We start from the raw sequence: 19,226 nt of genomic DNA on the forward strand, positions 1-19,226 counted from the left end.
AAATAATAGTAAATAAACATAAAATAAAGATAAAGTTATTCATGTAATCCAATGGTGGGAATTTCGGATAGGTGTATGGAGGTGCTGTGTTCCTTCTGAATCTCTGCTTCCCTACTTCTTCCTTCTAGTTTTTCATCATTCCTTTCTATGGCAAGCTGTAGGTAGGGCATCACCGTTGTCAATGGCTACATCCCATCCTCTCAGTGAAAAAGGTCCAAATGCTCTGTCACAGCACGGCTAATCATCTGTCGATTTTCAATCAGGTTGGAATAGAATCCAGTGATTCTTTTGCGTCTGTCACTAACGCCCAGCCTTCAGGAGTTTGAAGCTCATCACAGTCATTCAATTCCGGAATCCTACTCGGAATACCACAGACAAGGTTAGACTTTCCGGATTCCCATGAATTCCGCTATCAATTCTAGCTTATACCACGAAGATTCGGATTAAGGAATCCAAGAGATATGCGCCCGATCTAAGGTAGAACGGAAGTAGTTGTCAGTCACGCGCGTTCATAAGTGAGAATGATGATGAGTGTCACGGATCATCACATTCATCAAGTTGAAGTGCAACGAATATCTTAGAATAGGGATAAATTGAATTGGATAGAAGATAGTAGTAATTGCATTGAATCTTGAGGTACAGCAGAGCTCCACACCCTTAATCTTTGGTGTGTAGAAACTCCACCGTTGAAAATACATAAGTGATCAAGGTTCAGGCATGGTCGAATGGCCAGCCCCCAAAACGAAAACCAGGATGTCAAAATCCAAATATGGAACCAAGATAACCAAGATATCCAAGATATCTAATAGACTAGTAAAAAGTTCTATTTATACTAAACTAGCTACTAGGGTTTACAGAGGTAAGTGATTGATGCATAAATCCACTTCTGGGGCCCACTTGGTGTGTGCTTGGGCTGAGCTTGATCTATCCACGAGCTGAGGCTTCTCTTGGAGTTGAACACCAAGTTGTAACATGTTTTGGGCGTTCAACTCTGGTTCGTGACGTGTTTCTGGCGTTTGACTCTAGAATACAGCATGGAACTGGCGTTGAGCGCCAGTTTACGTCGTCAAATTCCGAATAAAGTATGGATTATTATATATTGTACGAAAGCTCTGGATGTATGCTTTCTAAAGCCGTTGAGAGCGCGCCATTTGAAGTTTTGTAGCTCCAGAAAATCTATTTTTAGTGCAGGGAGGTCAGATTCCAACAGCATCAGCAGTCCTTTGTCAGCCTCTTATAAGAATTTTGCTCAGGTCCCTCAATTTCAGCCAGAAAATACCTGAAATCACAGAAAAATACACAAACTCATAGTAAAGTCCAGAAATGTGAATTTAGCATAAAAATTAATGAAAACATCCCTAAAAGTAACTAGATCATGCTAAAAACTACCTAAAACAATGCCAAAAAGCGTATAAATTATCCGCTCATCACAACACCAAACTTAAATTATTGCTTGTCCCCAAGCAACTAAAAATCAATTAGGATAAAAAGAAGAGAATATACTATAAATCCCAAAATATCAATGAATATTAATTGTAATTAGATGAGCGGGACTTGTAGCTTTTTGCTTCTGAACAGTTTTGGCATCTCTCTAGGAACTTAGAATTTTAAATAGTGTTATTGATTCTCCTAGTTAAATTTATTGATTCTTGAATACAGCTACTTTTATGAGTCTTGGCCGTGGCCCTAAGCACTTTATTTTCCAGTATCACCACTGGATACGTAAATGCCACAGACACATGACTGGGTGAACCTTTTCAGATTGTGACTCAGCTTTTCTAGAGTCCCCAGTTAGAGGTGTCCAGAGCTCTTAAGCACACTCTTTTTGCTTTGGATCATGACTTTAACCACTCAGTCTCAAGCTTTTCACTTGGACCTGCATGCCACAAGCACATGGTTAGGGACAGTTTTGATTTAGCTGCTTAGGCCTGGATTTAATTTTCTTGGGCCCTCTTATCCATTGATGCTCAAAGCCTTGGATCCTTTTTACCCTTGCCTTTTGGTTTTAAGGGCTATTGACTTTTTCTGCTTGCTTTTTCTTTTTCTTTCTGTTCCGGTGGTTACCTGAAACGTGTAGCTCGGTCGTCTGGAGATGCCCGAGGTGGGGGTCAGGGACCCGAGCTTGATGTGTTGGCGGTTGGTGGTTGTACCTGCAATGACACTCCGATGCTTAAGTTAGCATGGGTCCAAGCAGATATGTCTAGAATGTGGAATGTCCCTCATACCTGGGTGCTCCAGTGTATTTATAGTAGTTGGCCGTGATCTTCCTTGGATAAGATATTCTTATCTTATCTTATCTTTTTGGGAGTTTTATCCCTATCTTTGTGAAACCGCCTTTCCTAGGCCTTTTCGGCCTTTAGGTTTTGGGCTGCGTTCCTTTTGATGGGCCTCCTTAGCTTTATTGTTCGAGGTCCGACCTCAGGCGTGGGCCTTGGGACGAGGTCGGACCTTTCATGGATTTTACCGAGTTTGGAGGAGCTCGGTCAGGGTATGAACAGTGCCCCTGCCCGAGTTCGTCCTTTTTGGGAGGTCGAGCTCGGGCATAGTTGTTTTTCAAATTTCAAAAATGGCCGTTCCTGCATTTATTGCATTTTACCGTTTCTCCTCGATTTCCGTTCGGGCTCTGTGAAGGCATTATTTATTTGCTCCCTTCCTTTTTCTTCGTTTATTCTGTTCCTTCCTATTTTTCTAAGTTTTCGCCCTCTCTTTTTCGAGCATCGCTTTCTTCTTTCTCTTTGTTCTTCTTCCCCGAATCTTTCCGTGCATCTTTCCGGAGTTTCCTCTTGTGCCGCCGTTTTTGTTCTCCTTGCTTCGGAGCTCGTCGTCTTCTTTCTTTCTTCCAGGTTTGTTCCCGTCTCTTTTCTTTGTGCACATAAAGTTTCTGTTCTTTTGTGTGGCTCTTTGTCTGTTTCTTCTTTCTTTATGTCTGGGTTGCCCCAAAAAGAGGCGCCGCCATTGCTTTGTTTGTATATGGGGGGGCTCTTTTTTTGTTTTTCTGGTACTTTGTTCCGGGTTGCCGCATTTTCTTTTTGTTGGGTTTTTGTTTCTTGCTTGGCTGAACGGGTTTTCGCTGTCTGCCTTATGTGATTTTTGCTTTGCTGTTGTATCTCTTCTTTGTAGGTAAGAGTTTTATGTCTCGAAAGGTTCTTCAAGCAATGTCGACCAAGATTCCAAGTGGTCTTGGTTGGGTAGACCCTCTTCCTCTAAAAGTCCCTTCTGTGGTAGATTCTGAATATTTGGCTAGGTTCCGTAGGCACTGTAGCATATGTGAGAATAGAGAGTCTGAGAGGGATTATGAACTAGTAGCCCCGGATTCCGAGGAGAGAGTTTGCTTCCCGCCCTTAGATAGTTCCGAGAAGCTCTTCTTTTATGCTTATGATTGTTTTTTCTCCAAGCTGAGTGTCCGACTTCCTTTTACCGACCTGGAGTCCGAGGTGTTGTGGTCTTGTAACCTTGCCCCTACGCAGCTCCATCCAAATTCTTGGGCGTTTTTAAAGCTGTTTCAACTTTTGTGTCAGTTTTTGGGCGTCACTCCCTCTATTTCTCTTTTTTCCTACTTGTTTGTGTTTGACGAAGCCGGGGTCGGGTGGAGGGAAGGTGTCTTGGGTCTCTTTTAGGGCTAATCAGGGAAGGAAGTTTTGTACCCTTTATGATGAGTCTTTTCATGATTTTCAAGAACTTTTATTTCAAGGTCCGGGCTACTGGAGACGTCCGACCTTTCTTTCTGGATGAGAGTGGGGAGCCTTCTTTTCCTCTTTGTTGGCAGGAGAATGTAGTGTCTGCTAAGTATACTTTTGAGAGTCTAGATGAGGTTGAGCAGGCTTTTGTGGGTGTGGTGAGCAGTTTATGGGTCGGGCGCCTCACTTGGACACGAAGAAAATGTTGGGAGATCCAAGCCTTCTCCGTTCCGAGTTAGGTAGTTCCCGACCTCTTCGAGATTCATCTTTTCTTAGTATTTTGGCTTTGCTTGTTTTGGTGGAATTTCTGTTGTGGTAATCCTTTCCTTTTTATTTCTGCAGAGATGTCTTCTCAGGCGGATTCCATGAAGTTTCTTCGTCGTACGAAGAAATCTGTGGCCGCTCGAAATATCGAGGAGGCTTCTGCCCGATCTTCTCCGCAGAAGACTACTGTGGGTGTCCAGACTCGGTCGAAGACTATTCCGACTCCCCAGTTCCGAGCTATAAGTCAAGATCCTCCGACCTCCGGGCCTGCTACCTCTTCTCCTCCCCCATTCTCGGGTCCTCCCCCCAAGAAGCAGAAGACCTCTCAAGAGCTTGCGGGTTTTAATGATAAGGATTTTGATGCTCTCGGTTGGATTGAACAGCATATTCTCCCTCAGACTTTTATCTCTACTGATGACGTGTCTATGGAGCATCATTTTCAGTATATGGCGCGGAGTTGTGTTCGGATGGCCAGTCTTCATGCTGCTATTGCCCGGGAATTCAAGAAATCCCCCATCGGCGCGACCAGCTCCCGACTTGAGAAGGCTCAGTCCGAGCTTGAGAAGATTAGTGAGCTGAAGGCTGCTAGGATTACGGAGCTGGAGGCCTCTTTGGAGAAGGAGAAGGCTAAAGCTACCGCGGCTGTGGCGGCAGCGAAAGCGTCCGAGGAGATGGCGAAGGCGGCGACGGAGAATTATACTCGGATATATGCCGAGCTTGTGGAGACAAGGGAGAAGTTGCAATATGCTCAGGATGATTTTTATGAGCTGGAAGGCCATGTGGCTAAGGGTATGGATGCTATGTTCGAGAATTTGAAGGCTCAGGTCTGGGTTCTTGCTCCTGACCTGGATCTGAGCTTATTTAGTACGGATAACGTTGTTGTGGAGGGAAAGATTGTTCCTGCTCCCAATGAGGATGAGGTTCCGGTGTCCGATCCCAAGGTTCCGGTTGCGGACCCGACTTCACCTTTGGCTGGGGATGGATCTGGTGTGGAGGTATCAAGCCGGGATGACGGTGCCGTTGATGCAGTCCCGATTTCTATGTTTCCTCCTTCTGTTGATGTGGAGTCCGGAAAGGACCTTGATCCTCTGTAATCTTTTATTTCTGGTTTTTCGCCCGGCCTGTGGGCTCTTTTGCTTTTTGGATGGTTTTTGTGAACGCTTTGGACACCTTTTTTTTTTTTGCTTTTAGCTACCTGCAGTAACTTTTTAGCTTATTATGCGGTGTTTTTGTTCGCGTTTTGACTTGCTGCTTCTGCTTTTATTGTTTTTAGTTGTTTTTTGGATAACAACTTTTTAGCTAGCGCTTTGATTTCGTTTTTTCGCTCGTACTTTTTTAGTTGTTTTTGTATAGCAACTTTTTAGTAAGCATTTTTGAAACCTTTGTTTTCGCCGTTTTAAGGCTTCCTTCTCGGGTCCGGGCCTTTTCTCGGACCTCGGGTTGGGCAGTCGAGTACACCCTTTGTTGGGTCCGACCTTTCATTGGTCGGCCTTTTAAGTTATTTTTGTAATCTCTTTTTATTTGGCTTCTTTGAGCCTTTTTCATAGTTACTTTTATAACTTCTCACATTAATTTGGACCTCGTCGCTTTTATCCTTGCCGACCTTATGTGGTCTCTTGGCAATGATTTTTTGCGTTTTGTCGAGCATAAATTAATGCGCCTTGGCGGGGTACTTTTCCAGGATTTGTTTTATCATGAAGAACAAAAGAAAATAGAAAAATTTGATTAGTATTAAAAAAGAAAGAATATTTACAGAATGTTTACCCTTGACTAGGTCGGGTGCCTTACTTGACCGGGTGTCTCATTAAAAAACCCTTGTAGGGAAAAAGAGTACACCTCGGGTCAAATTTTTCTAGCTGTAGTACCGTCTTAGATTACAGGCGTGCCAGGCCCTGGGCAGCTCATTGCCTTCTAGGTCGGATATCTTGTAATAGCCTGTTCCTAAGACTTCTGTTACTTTGTAGGGTCCTTTCCAGTTTGCAGCTAGCTTTCCTTCTCCCGACTTTTGTGTTCCGATGTCGTTTCGGATTAGAATTAGGTCGTGAGTGGAGAAGCTCCGTTTTATTACTTTCTGATTGTATCTAAGGGCCATTTCGTCGTTTTAGGGCTTCTTCTCGGATCCGGGCTCTTTCTCGGACCTCGGGGAGGAGGTCAAGTTCTTCCTTTTGTGCCTGTGGGTTACCTTCTTCGTTGTAGAAGATGACTCTGGGTGACCCTTCATTTATTTCGATAGGAATCATTGCCTCCATCCCATAAGCTAGTCGGAATGACGATTCTCCCGTTGTAGAGTGTGGAGTTGTCCGATATGCCCATAGTACCTGGGGGAGCTCCTCGGCCCATGCCCCTTTGGCCTCTTGGAGTCTTCGTTTTAATCCGGCCAAGATGACTTTATTTGCAGCTTCTGCCTGTCCGTTGGCTTGTGGGTGCTCGACTGAGGTGAATTGCTGTTTGATTTTTAGTTCGGCCACCAAGTTCTGAAAACTTGTGTCCGTGAACTGTGTTCCATTGTCTGTTGTAATGGAGTAGGGGACTCCGAACCTTGTGACAATGTTTTTGTATAGGAATTTCCGGCTTTTCTGAGCCGTAATGGTGGCTAAAGGTTCAGCTTCGATCCACTTTGTGAAGTAGTCGACCCCTACTATGAGGTATTTGACTTGCCCCGGTCCTTGGGGGAACGGGCCGAGTAGGTCAAGTCCCCATTTTGCGAAGGGCCATGGTGCGGTGATGCTGATAAGGTCTTCGGGTGGTGCCTTGTGAAAATTGGCGTGTTTTTGGCAGGGGGGGCATATTTTCACAAACTCCGTGGCGTCTTTTTGCAAAGTTGGCCAGTAGAACCCGGCTCGGATTACTTTTTTGGATAATGCCCGAGCTCCGAGGTGGTTCCCACACATGCCTCCGTGGACTTCTTCGAGGACGCTCTTTGTTTCTGAGGTCGGGACGCACCTAAGGAGGGGGTTTGCGAATCCTCTTCTGTATAATACGTCGTGAATTAGTGTATAATTCTGGGCGTCTTTCGTGAGTCTTTTAGCTTCCTTTCTTTCGGCGGGGAGAGTTCCCGACTTCAGGTAGCTGAGTATGGGGGTCATCCATCCTTGCTGTTGGTCGGATATATTTAGCGTTTCTTCCTCTCTTAGCACGGAGGGAGATCGTAAGGTTTCCTGGAGGAGACTTCTGTTGTTGCCTCCGGGCTTGGTGCTGGCAAGCTTTGAGAGGGCGTCTGCCCGGGCATTTTGTTCCCGAGGTATGTGCTGGATCTGTATTTCTGAAAAGTGGCGTAATTGTGCCTGTGTTTGGTCCAGGTATTTCTTCATAGTTGGGTCTTTGGCCTGGTAGCTTCCATTTACTTGTGATGTGACGACTTGGGAGTCGCTGAAGATTGTGATTTTCTGGGCTCCGACCTCTTCGGCTAGTTTTAGGCCTGCTAGTAGGGCCTCGTATTCGGCTTGGTTGTTCGAAGCCTGGAACTCGAATTTTAGGGATAGTTCTATCCGCGTTCCTTGGTCGCTTTCGAGTATAACCCCTGCTCCACTTCCTGTTTTGTTTGAGGACCCGTCGACATACAGGTTCCATGAGAGTGGGGTTCCAGGGGTCTCAGTGTATTCAGCGACGAAGTCGGCTAGATACTGAGATTTTATGGCAGTTCGGGCTTCGTAGTGGAGGTCGAACTCGGACAGTTCCATCGCCCATTGTAGGATTCGTCCCGCCAGGTCTGTTTTTTGTAGGATGTGTCTCATGGGTTGGTTTGTCCGGATTTTGATGGTGTGGGCCTGAAAGTAGGGACGGAGCCTCCGAGCTGTGAACACTAGGGCGTAGGCGAATTTTTCTATTTTCTGATAGTTTAATTCGGCCCCTTGTAGTGCCTTGCTTACAAAGTATACGGGGTGTTGTCCTTGGTCATTTTCTCGTATTAATGCTGAAGCGACTGCTCGATGTCCGACCGAGAGGTATAGTACGAGCTCTTCCCCTTTTACAGGTCGGGTTAGGATTGGTGGCTGCCCGAGGAATTCCTTGAATTCTTGAAAGGCTTTTTCGCACTCCGGGGTCCATGAGAAGGGTTTCCCTTTCTTTAGGAGTGAGTAGAGAGGTAGTGACTTTATCGCTGATCCTGCCAAGAATCTTGATAGGGCGGCCAGCCTTCCATTCAGTTGTTGTAATTCTTTGACGCACGTTGGGCTTTTCATATTGAGTATCGCTTGGCATTTGTCCGGGTTTGCTTCGATGCCCCTTTGAGTCAGCATGAAGCCTAAGAATTTTCCGGCTTCTGCGGCGAAGGTGCACTTTGTCGGGTTAAGTCTCATGTCGTGCTTTCTGAGGGTGCTGAAGACGCTGGTGAGGTCGGTCAGTAAGTTTCTGTCTTCTTGTGTCTTTACCAGCATGTCATCGACGTATACCTCTAGCTGTAATCCGATGTGCTCTAAGAACACTTTGTTCATTAGCCTCTGGTAGGTTGCCCCTGCGTTCTTCAGCCCGAAGGGCATTACTACGTAGCAGTAGTTTGCCCTTGGGGTTATGAATGAGGTCTTTTCTTGGTCGGGTCCGTACATCGGGATTTGATTGTATCCCGAGTATGCGTCCATGAAGGAGAGATATCTGTAGCCTGAGGCTGCGTCTACTAAGGCGTCGATGTTTGGTAGTGGATATGGGTCTTTGGGGCAGGCTTTGTTGAGGTCTGTGTAATCGACGCACATCCTCCATTTACCGTTGGGCTTTTTTACCAGGACCACGTTTGCGAGCCATAGGGGGTATTTTACTTCCCTAATGAACCCTGCATCTAGTAGTGCTTGTACTTGTTCTTCTATTGCTTGCATGCGCTCGGGTCCGAGCTTCCGGCGTCTTTGTTGGATAGGTCGGGACCCCGAGTAAACTGATAGCTTATGGCACATCAGGTCGGGGCTTATGCCTGGCATGTCGGAAGCTTTCCAGGCGAAGAGGTCGGAATTCTCCCTTAAGAGGGTTATGAGTTCCTCTTTTAGGCCCGTTTTGAGGTTTGCTCCTATGTTTGTTATTTTTTCAGGTGTGTTCCCGATCTGGACTTTTTCGGTTTCTCCCTCTGGTTGTGGTCGAAGATCTTCTCGGGACTGAACTCGTCCGAGCTCTATCGTGCTGACCTCTTTCCCTTTCAGGCTCAGGCTTTCGTTGTAGCATCGCCGCGCTAGTTTTTGGTCGCCTTTTAGAGTAGCGATTCCCTTTGCGGTAGGGAACTTCATACAGAGGTGTGGGGTCGAGACTATAGCTGCCAGTCTGTTTAGGGTGGGTCGCCCAATGAGGGCATTGTATGCCGAAGTGACGTCGACTATAATGTAGTCGATGCTTAATGTTTTAGATTGCTCGCCTTTTCCAAAGGTAGTGTGTAGCGAGATGTATCCTAAGGGATGGATCGGGGTATCCCCTAGCCCGAATAGGTCGGTGGGATAGGCCTTTAGTTCTTTTTCTTCAAGTCCGAGCTTGTCGAATGCCGTTTTGAACAGGATATCTGCTGAGCTCCCTTGGTCAATCAGGGTTCGATGTAAGTTGGCGTTTGCTAAGATAATGGTGACTACCATTGGATCGTCGTGTCCGGGAATTATCCCTTGAGCATCTTCTCGGGTAAATGAGATAGTAGGTAACTCGGGCAGGGGACTGTCTTCTCGGACATGATAGACTTCTTTGAGGTGTCTTTTTCGCGAGGATCTGGATGTTCCTCCGCCTGCAAAACCTCCATTTATCATGTGAACGTGCCTTTCAGGGGTTCGCGGGACTTGTTCGGCCCGACCTTCATTGTCTCCCCGTCTTCTCTTCCTGGTCTCTTCTCCTTTTTCTGCTATGTATCTGTCGAGCTTTCCTTCTCTGGCCAGATTTTCTATAACATTTTTTAGGTCGTAGCAGTCGTTAGTAGAGTGACCGTAGAGTTTGTGATATTCACAGTATTCGGACCGATCTCTTCCCGCTCTCTTGTGTTTTAGCGGTCGGGGCGGTGGGATCTTTTCGGTGTGGCATACTTCTCTGTAGACGTCTACCAGGGAGACTCGGAGGGGGGTGTAGTTGTGGTACTTCCGTGGCTTGTCCGAGTTGGGTTCTTCTTTCTTCTTCTGTTCCCGATCTCGATCTCGGAGTGGGTAGGTTGATTCCTTCCTAGAAGAGTCTCTTAGCTGGGAGGTTTCCTCCATGTTGATATATTTTTCTGCCCGCTCCTGTACCTCGTATAGGGAGGTCGGGTATCGTTTAGATAGGGATTGGCTAAACGGTCCTTCTTTTAGGCCGTTTGCCAGTCCCATGATGGCCGCTTCAGTGGGCAAGTGTTGTATGTCCAGGCAGGCTTTGTTGAATCGCTCCATGTATTCTCGGAGAGTTTCTTGGTTACCTTGTTTGATCCCGAGCAGACTGGGGGCATGTTTTGCCTTGTCCTTTTGAATGGAGAACCTTGTTAGGAATTTCTTGGTTAGGTCTTCGAAGCTGGTGATTGATCTTGGTGGCAGGTTGTCGAACCACTTCATGGCTGACTTGGTGAGAGTGGTGGGGAAGGCTTTGCACCGAATCGCGTCGGAGGCGTCAACTAGGTACATTCTGCTTCTGAAGTTGCTGAGGTGGTGACTTGGATCGGTGGTGCCGTCGTAGAGATCCATATCGGGTGGTTTGAAGTTTCGCGGTACCTTCTCCTTCATGATCTCTTGCGTGAAGGGATCATGGTTGCCTTCGGGGATGGTGTCGCGTTCTGTCCGATCTTTCAGGTTGGCCTCTATTTTCCGCAGTTTTTCTTCTAATTCTCTGCGCTTGCGAGCCTCCCTTCTCAGATCTTGTTCAGTTTCTTTTTGCTTCTTTATGTCCTCTTCGAGTTGTTTCAGTCGGTTTTGTTGTGCCCGGACTGCTTCTAGAATTTCCGAGCTCTTTTCTTTTTCGGGATTTTGTGGATCTTTGCTTGGGAGTGATGTCTTTGGGCGATTCTGTTTGTTTTCTCCTGGAGTGCGTGGTGATAGAGGGCTGTCCGGTCGTTCTCCGGTGTTAACTTCCTCCTCTTGTTCTGATGCGGCGTGGTCATTGTTGAGAGGGTCGTCCGCCATGGTAAAGGGATGACTTCCAGGTCCCCGGCAACGGCGCCAATGTTCCGGTGGTTACCTGAAACGTGTAGCTCGGTCGTCTGGAGATGCCCGAGGTGGGGGTCAGGGACCCGAGCTTGATGTGTTGGCGGTTGGTGGTTGTACCTGCAATGACACTCCGATGCTTAAGTTAGCATGGGTCCAAGCAGATATGTCTAGAATGTGGAATGTCCCTCATACCTGGGTGCTCCAGTGTATTTATAGTAGTTGGCCGTGATCTTCCTTGGATAAGATATTCTTATCTTATCTTATCTTTTCGGGAGTTTTATCCCTATCTTTGTGGAACCGCCTTTCCTAGGCCTTTTCGGCCTTTAGGTTTTGGGCTGCGTTCCTTTTGATGGGCCTCCTTAGCTTTATTGTTCGAGGTCCGACCTCAGGCGTGGGCCTTGGGACGAGGTCAGACCTTTCATGGATTTTACCGAGTTTGGAGGAGCTCGGTCAGGGTATGAACACTTTCTAAATTTTTTTTTCGCCAATATATTTTTTTTCGCAACCTTTTGTTTTTCACTGCTTTTTCTTGCTTCAAGAATCAATTTCATGATTTTTCAGATTATCAATAGCATTTCTCTTTGTTCATCATTCTTTCAAGAGCCAACAATTTTAACATTCATAAACAACAAGATCCAAAATTATGCACTGTTCAAGCATTCATTCAGAAAATAGAAAGTATTGTCACCACATCAATATAATTAAACTAAATTCAAGGATAAATTCGAAATTCATGTACTTCTTGTTCTTTTGAATTAAAAAACATTTTTCATTTAAGAGAGGTGAAGGATTAATGGAATTATTCATAGCCTTAAGACATAGTTACAAAACACTAATGATCATGAAGTAGAGACACAAATATAGATGACATAATAAGCATAAAAACTGAAAAACAGAAAAAAATAAGAACAAGGAATGAGTCCACCTTAGTGGCGTCTTCTTCTTGAAGGACCAATGATGTCCTTAAGCTCTTCTATGTCCCTTCCTTGCCTTTGTTGCTCCTCCCTCATTGCTCTTTGATCTTCTCTTATTTCATGGAGAATGATGGAGTGCTCTTGATGTTCCACCCTTAATTGTTCCACATTGTAACTCAAATCTTCTAGGGAATTGTTGAGTTGTTCCCAATAGTAGTTGGGAGGAAAGTGCATCCCTTGAGGCATCTCCGGGATTTCTTGGTGATGAGCTTCCTCATGCATCTCTTGGGTTCCATGAGTGGGCTCTCTTGTTTGCTCCATCCTTTTCTTAGTGATGGGCTTGTCCTCCTCAATGAGGATGTCTCCTTCTATGATAACTCTGGCTGAGTAACATAGATGGCAAATAAGATGAGAAAAAGCTAGCCTTGCCAAAGTAGAGGACTTATCGGCTATTTTGTAGAATTCATGGGAAATGACTTCATTAACTTCTACTTCCTCTCCAATCATGATGCTATGAATCATGATGGCTGGTGCACGAAATTGTGATCACTACAACTCAAATAATCCCTAGTAATGGCTCCAAAGACTTGGTGCTCAATACCATGGCATAAACACAACTTCGCACAACTAACCAGCAAGTGCACTGGGTCGTCCAAGTAATAAACCTTACGCGAGTAAGGGTCGATCCCACGGAGATTGTTGGTATGAAGCAAGCTATGGTCACCTTGTAAATCTTAGTCAAGCAGACTCAAATGGGTATAGATGATGAATGAATAAAACATAAAGATAAAGATAGAGATACTTATGTATATCATTGGTGAGAGCTTCAGATAAGCGTATGAAGATGCTTTCCCTTCCGTCTCTCTGCTTTCCTACTGTCTTCATCCAATCCTTCTTACTCCTTTCCATGGCAAGCTTATGCAAGGGTTTCACCGTTGTTAGTGGCTACCTCCCATCCTCTCAGTGGAAATGTTCACCGCGCCCTGTCACGGCACGGCTATCCATCTGTCGGTTCTCGGTCAGGCTGGAATAGAATCCATTGATTCTTTTGCGTCTGTCACTAACGCCCCGCCTGCTAGGAGTTTGAAGCACGTCACAGTCATTCAATCATTGAATCCTACTCAGAATACCACAGACAAGGTTAGACCTTCCGGATTCTCTTGAATGCCGCCATCAGTTCTTGCCTATACCACGAAGACTCTGATCTCACGAAATGGCTGGCTCGTTTGTCAGGCGAGCACTCGGTTGTCAGGCGATCAACCATGCATCATGTATCAGAAATCCAAGAGATATTCACCCAATCTAAGGTAGAACGGAGGTGGTTGTCAGTCACACGTTCATAGGTGAGAATGATGATGAGTGTCACGGATCATCACATTCATCAAGTTGAAGAACAAGTGATATCTTGGACAAAGAACAAGCGGAATTGAATAGAAGAACAATAGTAATTGCATTAATACTCGAGGTACAGCAGAGCTCCACACCTTAATCTATGGTGTGTAGAAACTCCACCGTTGAAAATACATAAGAACAAGGTCTAGGCATGGCCGTGAGGCCAGCCTCCCAATGATCTAAGATAGCATAAGAACAAAGATAGCTACCAAGATATCTAAATACAATAGTAAAAGGTCCTACTTATAGAGAACTAGTAGCCTAAGGTTTACAGAGATGAGTAAATGACATAAAAATCCACTTCCGGGCCCACTTGGTGTGTGCTTGGGCTGAGCAATGAAGCATTTTCGTGTAGAGACTCTTCTTGGAGTTAAACGCCAGCTTTTGTGCCAGTTTGCGCGTTTAACTCCCATTTTGGTGCCAGTTCCGGCGTTTAACGCTGGGAATTCTGAGGGTGACTTTGAATGCCGGTTTGGGCCATCAAATCTTGTGCAAAGTATGGACTATCATATATTGCTGGAAAGCCCAGGATGTCTACTTTCCAAAGCCGTTGAGAGCGCGCCAATTGAGCTTATGTAGCTCGAGAAAATCCACTTCGAGTGCAGGGAGGTCAGAATCCAACAGCATCTGCAGTCCTTTTCAGTCTCTGGATCAGATTTTTGCTCAGGTCCCTCAATTTCAGCCAGAAAATACCTGAAATCACAGAAAAACACACAAACTCATAGTGAAGTCCAGAAAAGTGAATTTTAACTAAAAACTAATAAAAATATACTAAGAACTCAACTAAAACTACTAAAAACATACTAAAAACAATGCCAAAAAGCGTACAAATTATCCGCTCATCACAACACCAAACTTAAATTGTTGCTTGTCCTCAAGCAACTGAAAATCAAATAAGATAAAAAGAAGAGAATATGCAATGAACTCCAAAAACATCTATGAAGATCAGAATTAATTAGATGAGCGGGACTTTTAGCTTTTTGCTTCTGAATAGTTTTGGCATCTCACTCTATCCTTTGAAATTCAGAATGATTGGCTTCTTTAGGAACTCAGAATCCAGATAGTGTTATTGATTCTCCTAGTTAAGTATGATGATTCTTGAACACAGCTACTTTATGAGTCTTGGCCGTGGCCCAAAACACTCTGTCTTCCAGTATTACCACCGGATACATACGTGCCACAGACACATAATTGGGTAAACCTTTTCAGATTGTGACTCAGCTTTGCTAGAGTCCTCAATTAGTGGTGTCCAGGGTTCTTAAGCACACTCTTTTTGCCTTGGATCACAACTTTATTTCTTTCTTTTTCTTTCCTTTTCTTTTTCTTTCGTTTTTTTTTGTATTCACTGCTTTTTCTTGCTTCAAGAATCATTTTTATGATTTTTCAGATCCTCAGTAACATGTCTCCTTTTTCATCATTCTTTCAAGAGCCAACATTCATGAACCACAAATTCAAAAGACATATACACTGTTTAAGCATACATTCAGAAAACAAAAGTGTTGCCACCACATCAAAATAATTAAACTGTTATAAAATTCAAAATTCATGCAATTCTTCTCCTTTTAAATTAAGAACATTGTTTATTTAAGAAAGGTGATGGATTCATAGGACATTCATAACTTTAAGGCATAGACACTAAGACACTAATGATCATAAGACACAAACATGGACAAACATAAAGCATAAATTTTCGAAAAACAAGAAAATAAAGAACAAGGAGATTAAAGAACGGGTCCACCTTAGTGATGGCGGCTTGTTCTTCCTCTTTAAGGTCTTATGGAGTGCTTGAGCTCCTCAATATCTCTTCCTTGTCTTTGTTGCTCCTCTCTCATGATTCTTTGATCTTCTCTAATTTCATGGAGGAGGATGGAATGTTCTTGGTGCTCCACCCTTAGTTGTCCCATGTTGGAACTCAATTCTCCTAGGGAGGTGTTCAGTTGCTCCCAATAGTTTTGTGGAGGAAAGTGCATCCCTTGAGGCATCTCAGGGATCTCATGATGAGAGGGGTCTCTTGTTTGCTCCATCCTTTTCTTAGTGATGGGCTTATCCTCATCAATGGGGATGTCTCCTTCTATGTCCACTCCAACTGAATAATAGAGGTGACAAATAAGATGAGGAATGGCTAACCTTGCCAAGGTAGAGGACTTGTCCGCCACCTTATAGAGTTCTTAGGCTATAACCTCATGAACTTCTACTTCTTCTCCAATCATGATGCTATGGATCATGATGGCTCGGTCTAGAGTAACTTCAGACCGGTTGCTAGTGGGAATGATTGAGCGTTGGATAAACTCCAACCATCCTCTAGCCACGGGCTTGAGGTCATGCCTTCTCAATTGAACCGGCTTCCCTCTTGAATCTCTCTTCCATTGGGCGCCCTCTTCACAAATGTCAGTGAGGACTTGGTCCAACCTTTGATCAAAGTTGACCCTTCTTGTGTAAGGATGTTCATCTCCTTGCATCATGGGCAAGTTGAATGCCAACCTTACATTTTCCGGACTAAGATCCAAGTATTTCCCCCGAACCATAGTAAGCCAATTCTTTGGATCCGGGTTCACACTTTGATCATGGTTCTTCGTGATCCATGCATTGGCATAGAACTCTTGAACCATTAAGATTTTGACTTGTTGAATGGGGTTGGTAAGAACTTCCCAACCTCTTCTTCGGATCTCATGTCGGATCTCCGGATATTCACTCTTTTTGAGTGAAAAAGGGACCTCGGGGATCACCTTCTTCAAGGCCACAACTTCATAGAAGTGGTCTTGATGCACCCTTGAGATGAATCTCTCCATCTCCCATGACTCGGAGGTGGAAGCTTTTGCCTTCCCTTTCCTCTTTCTAGAGGTTTCTCCGGCCTTGGATGCCATAAATGGTTATGGAAATACAAAAAGCAATGCTTTTACCACACCAAACTTAAAAGGTTTGCTCGTCCTCGAGCAAAAGAAGAAAGAAGAGAGTAGAAGAAGAAGAAAATGGAGGAGATGGAGATGGCTTTGTGTTTCGGCCAAAGGGGGAAGAAGTAGTGTTTAGGGTGTGTGAAAATGAAGGAGTGAAGATGGGTTTATATGGGGGTGAGGGGAGGGGTAGGGTTCGGCCATTACGGGTGGGTTTGGGAGGGAAAGTGGTTTGAATTTTGAATGGTGAGGTAGGTGGGGTTTTATGAAGGATGGATGTGAGTGGTAAAGAGAAAGATGGGATTTGATAGGTGAAGGGTTTTTGGGGAAGAGGTATTGAGGTGATTGGTGAATGGGTGAAGAAGAGAGAGGGTGGTGGGGTTGGTGGGGATCCTGTGGGGTCCACAGATCCTGAGGTGTCAAGGAAAAGTCATCCCTGCACCAAATGGCATGCAAAATCACGTTTTGAGCCAATTCTGGCGTTAAACGCCGGGCTGGTGCCCATTTCTGGCGTTTAATGCCAGGTTCTTGCCCTTTCCTGGCGTTTAACGCCAGTCTGGTGCCCCTTTCTGGCGTTAAACGCCCAAAATGGTGCCAGACTGGGCGTTAAACGCCCACCTGCTAGCCTTACTGGCGTTTAAACGCCAGTAAGTTCTTCCTCCAGGGTGTGCTATTTTTCTTCCTATTTTTCATTCTGTTTTTGCTTTTTCAATTGATTTTATGACTTCTCATGATCATTAACCTACAAAAAACATAAAATAACAAAAGAAAATAGATAAAATATAACATTGGGTTGCCTCCCAACAAGCGCTTCTTTAATGTCAGTAGCTTGACAAAGGGTTCTCATGGTGCCTCACAAATGATCAGAGCAATGTTGGAACCTCCCAACACCAAACTTAGAGTTTGAATGTGGGGGTTCAACACCAAACTTAGAGTTTGGTTGTGGCCTCCCTACACCAAACTTAGAGTTTGACTGTGGGGGCTCTGTTTGACTCTGATTTGAGAGAAGCTCTTCATGCTTCCTCTCCATGGTGACAGAGGGATATCCTTGAGCCTTAAACACAAAGGATTCTTCATTCACTTGAATGATCAGTTCACCTCTATCAACATCAATCACAGCCTTTGCTGTGGCTAGGAAGGGTCTGCCAAGGATGATGGTTTCATCCATGCACTTCCCAGTCTCTAGGACTATGAAATCAGCAGGGATGTAATGGTTTTCAATCTTCACCAAAACATCCTCTACAAGTCCATGAGCTTGTTTTCTTGAGTTGTCTGCCATCTCTAATGAGATTCTTGCAGCTTGCACCTCAAAGATCCCTAGCTTCTCCATTACAGAGAGAGGCATGAGGTTTACACTTGACCCTAAGTCACACAGAGCCTTCTTGAAGGTCATGGTGCCTATGGTACAAGGTATTGAAAACTTCCCAGGATCTTGTCTCTTTTGAGGTAATTTCTGCCTAGACAAGTCATCCAGTTCTTTGGTGAGCAAAGGGGGTTTCATCCTCCCAAGTCTCATTTCCAAATAACTTGTCATTTAGCTTCATGATTGCTCCAAGGTGTTTGGCAACTTGCTCTTCAGTGACATACTCATCCTCTTCAGAGGAAGAATACTCATCAGAGCTCATGAAGGGCAGAAGTAAGTCCAATGGAATCTCTATGGTCTCATTTTGAGCCTCAGATTCCCATGGTTCCTCATTTGGGAACTCAGTGGAGGTCAGTGCACGCCCATTGAGGTCTTCCTCAGTGGCGTTCACTTCCTCTCCTTCCTCTCCAAATTCGGCCATGTTGATGGCCTTGCACTCTCCTTTTGGATTTTCTTCTGTGTTGCTTGGAAGAGTACTTGGAGGGAGTTCAGTAACTTTCTTGCTCAGCTGTCCCACTTGTGCCTCCAAATTCCTAACGGAGGACCTTGTTTCAGTCATGAAACTTTGAGTGGTCTTGATTAGATCAGAGACCATGGTTGCTAAGTCAGAGGGGTTCTGCTTAGAATTCTCTGTCTGTTGCTGAGAAGATGATGGAAAAGGCTTGCTATTGCCAAACCTGTTTCTTCCACCATTATTGTTGTTGAAACCTTATTGAGGTCTCTCTTGATTCTTCCATGAGAAATTTGGATGATTTCTCCATGAAGAATTATAGGTGTTTCCATAGGGTTCTCCTAGGTAATTCACCTCTTCCATTGAAGGGTTCTCAGGATCATAAGCTTCTTCTTCAGATGAAGCATCCTTAGTACTGCCAGGTGCACTTTGCATTCCATACAGACTTTGAGAAATCAGATTGACTTGTTGAGTCAATATTTTATTCTGAGCCAGAATGGCATTCAGAGTATCAATCTCAAGAACTCCTTTCTTCTGATTTGTCCCATTGTTCACAGGATTCCTTTCAGAAGTGTACATGAATTGGTTATTTGCAACCATTTCAATTAGCTCTTGAGCTTCTGTAGGCGTCTTCTTCAGATGAAGAGATCCTCTAGCTGAGCTATCCAAAGACATCTTGGATAGTTCAGAGAGACCATCATAGAAAATACCTATGATGCTCCATTCAGAAAGCATATCAGATGGACACTTTCTGATCAATTGTTTGTATCTTTCCCAAGCTTCATAGAGGGATTCTCCATCCTTCTGTTTGAAGGTTTGGACTTCCACTCTAAGCTTACTCAATTTTTGAGGTGGAAAGAACTTTGCCAAGAAGGCATTGACTAGCTTTTCCCATGAGTCCAGGCTTTCTTTAGGTTGTGAGTCCAACCTTGTCCTAGCTCTGTCTCTTACAGCAAAAGGGAATAGCATAAGTCTGTAGACCTCAGGGTCAACCCCATTAGTCTTGACAGTGTCACAGATTTGCAAGAATTCAGCTAAGAACTGATGAGGATCTTCCAATGGAAGTCCATGGAACTTGCAATTCTGTTGCATTAGAGAAACTAATTGAGGCTTAAGCTCAAAGTTGTTTGCTCCAATGGCAGGGATAGAGATGCTTCTCCCATAGAAGTCGGGAGTAGGTGCAGTAAAGTCACCCAGCACCTTCCTTGCATTG

General features: G+C 44.7%; 1 non-coding gene across 1 annotated transcript; it reads left to right on the plus strand.

Moving 5' to 3' along the window:
* Window positions 1-18,742: 18,742 nt before the first annotated feature.
* Window positions 18,743-18,850, plus strand: LOC130972487 (small nucleolar RNA R71). The gene has a single exon (XR_009083652.1). It is a non-coding gene; the product is annotated as a small nucleolar RNA R71 (small nucleolar RNA).
* The last annotated feature ends 376 nt before the right edge of the window (window positions 18,851-19,226 follow it).

This window comes from Arachis stenosperma, chromosome 3 (assembly GCF_014773155.1).
Source record: "Arachis stenosperma cultivar V10309 chromosome 3, arast.V10309.gnm1.PFL2, whole genome shotgun sequence".
Taxonomy (NCBI): domain Eukaryota; kingdom Viridiplantae; phylum Streptophyta; class Magnoliopsida; order Fabales; family Fabaceae; genus Arachis; species Arachis stenosperma.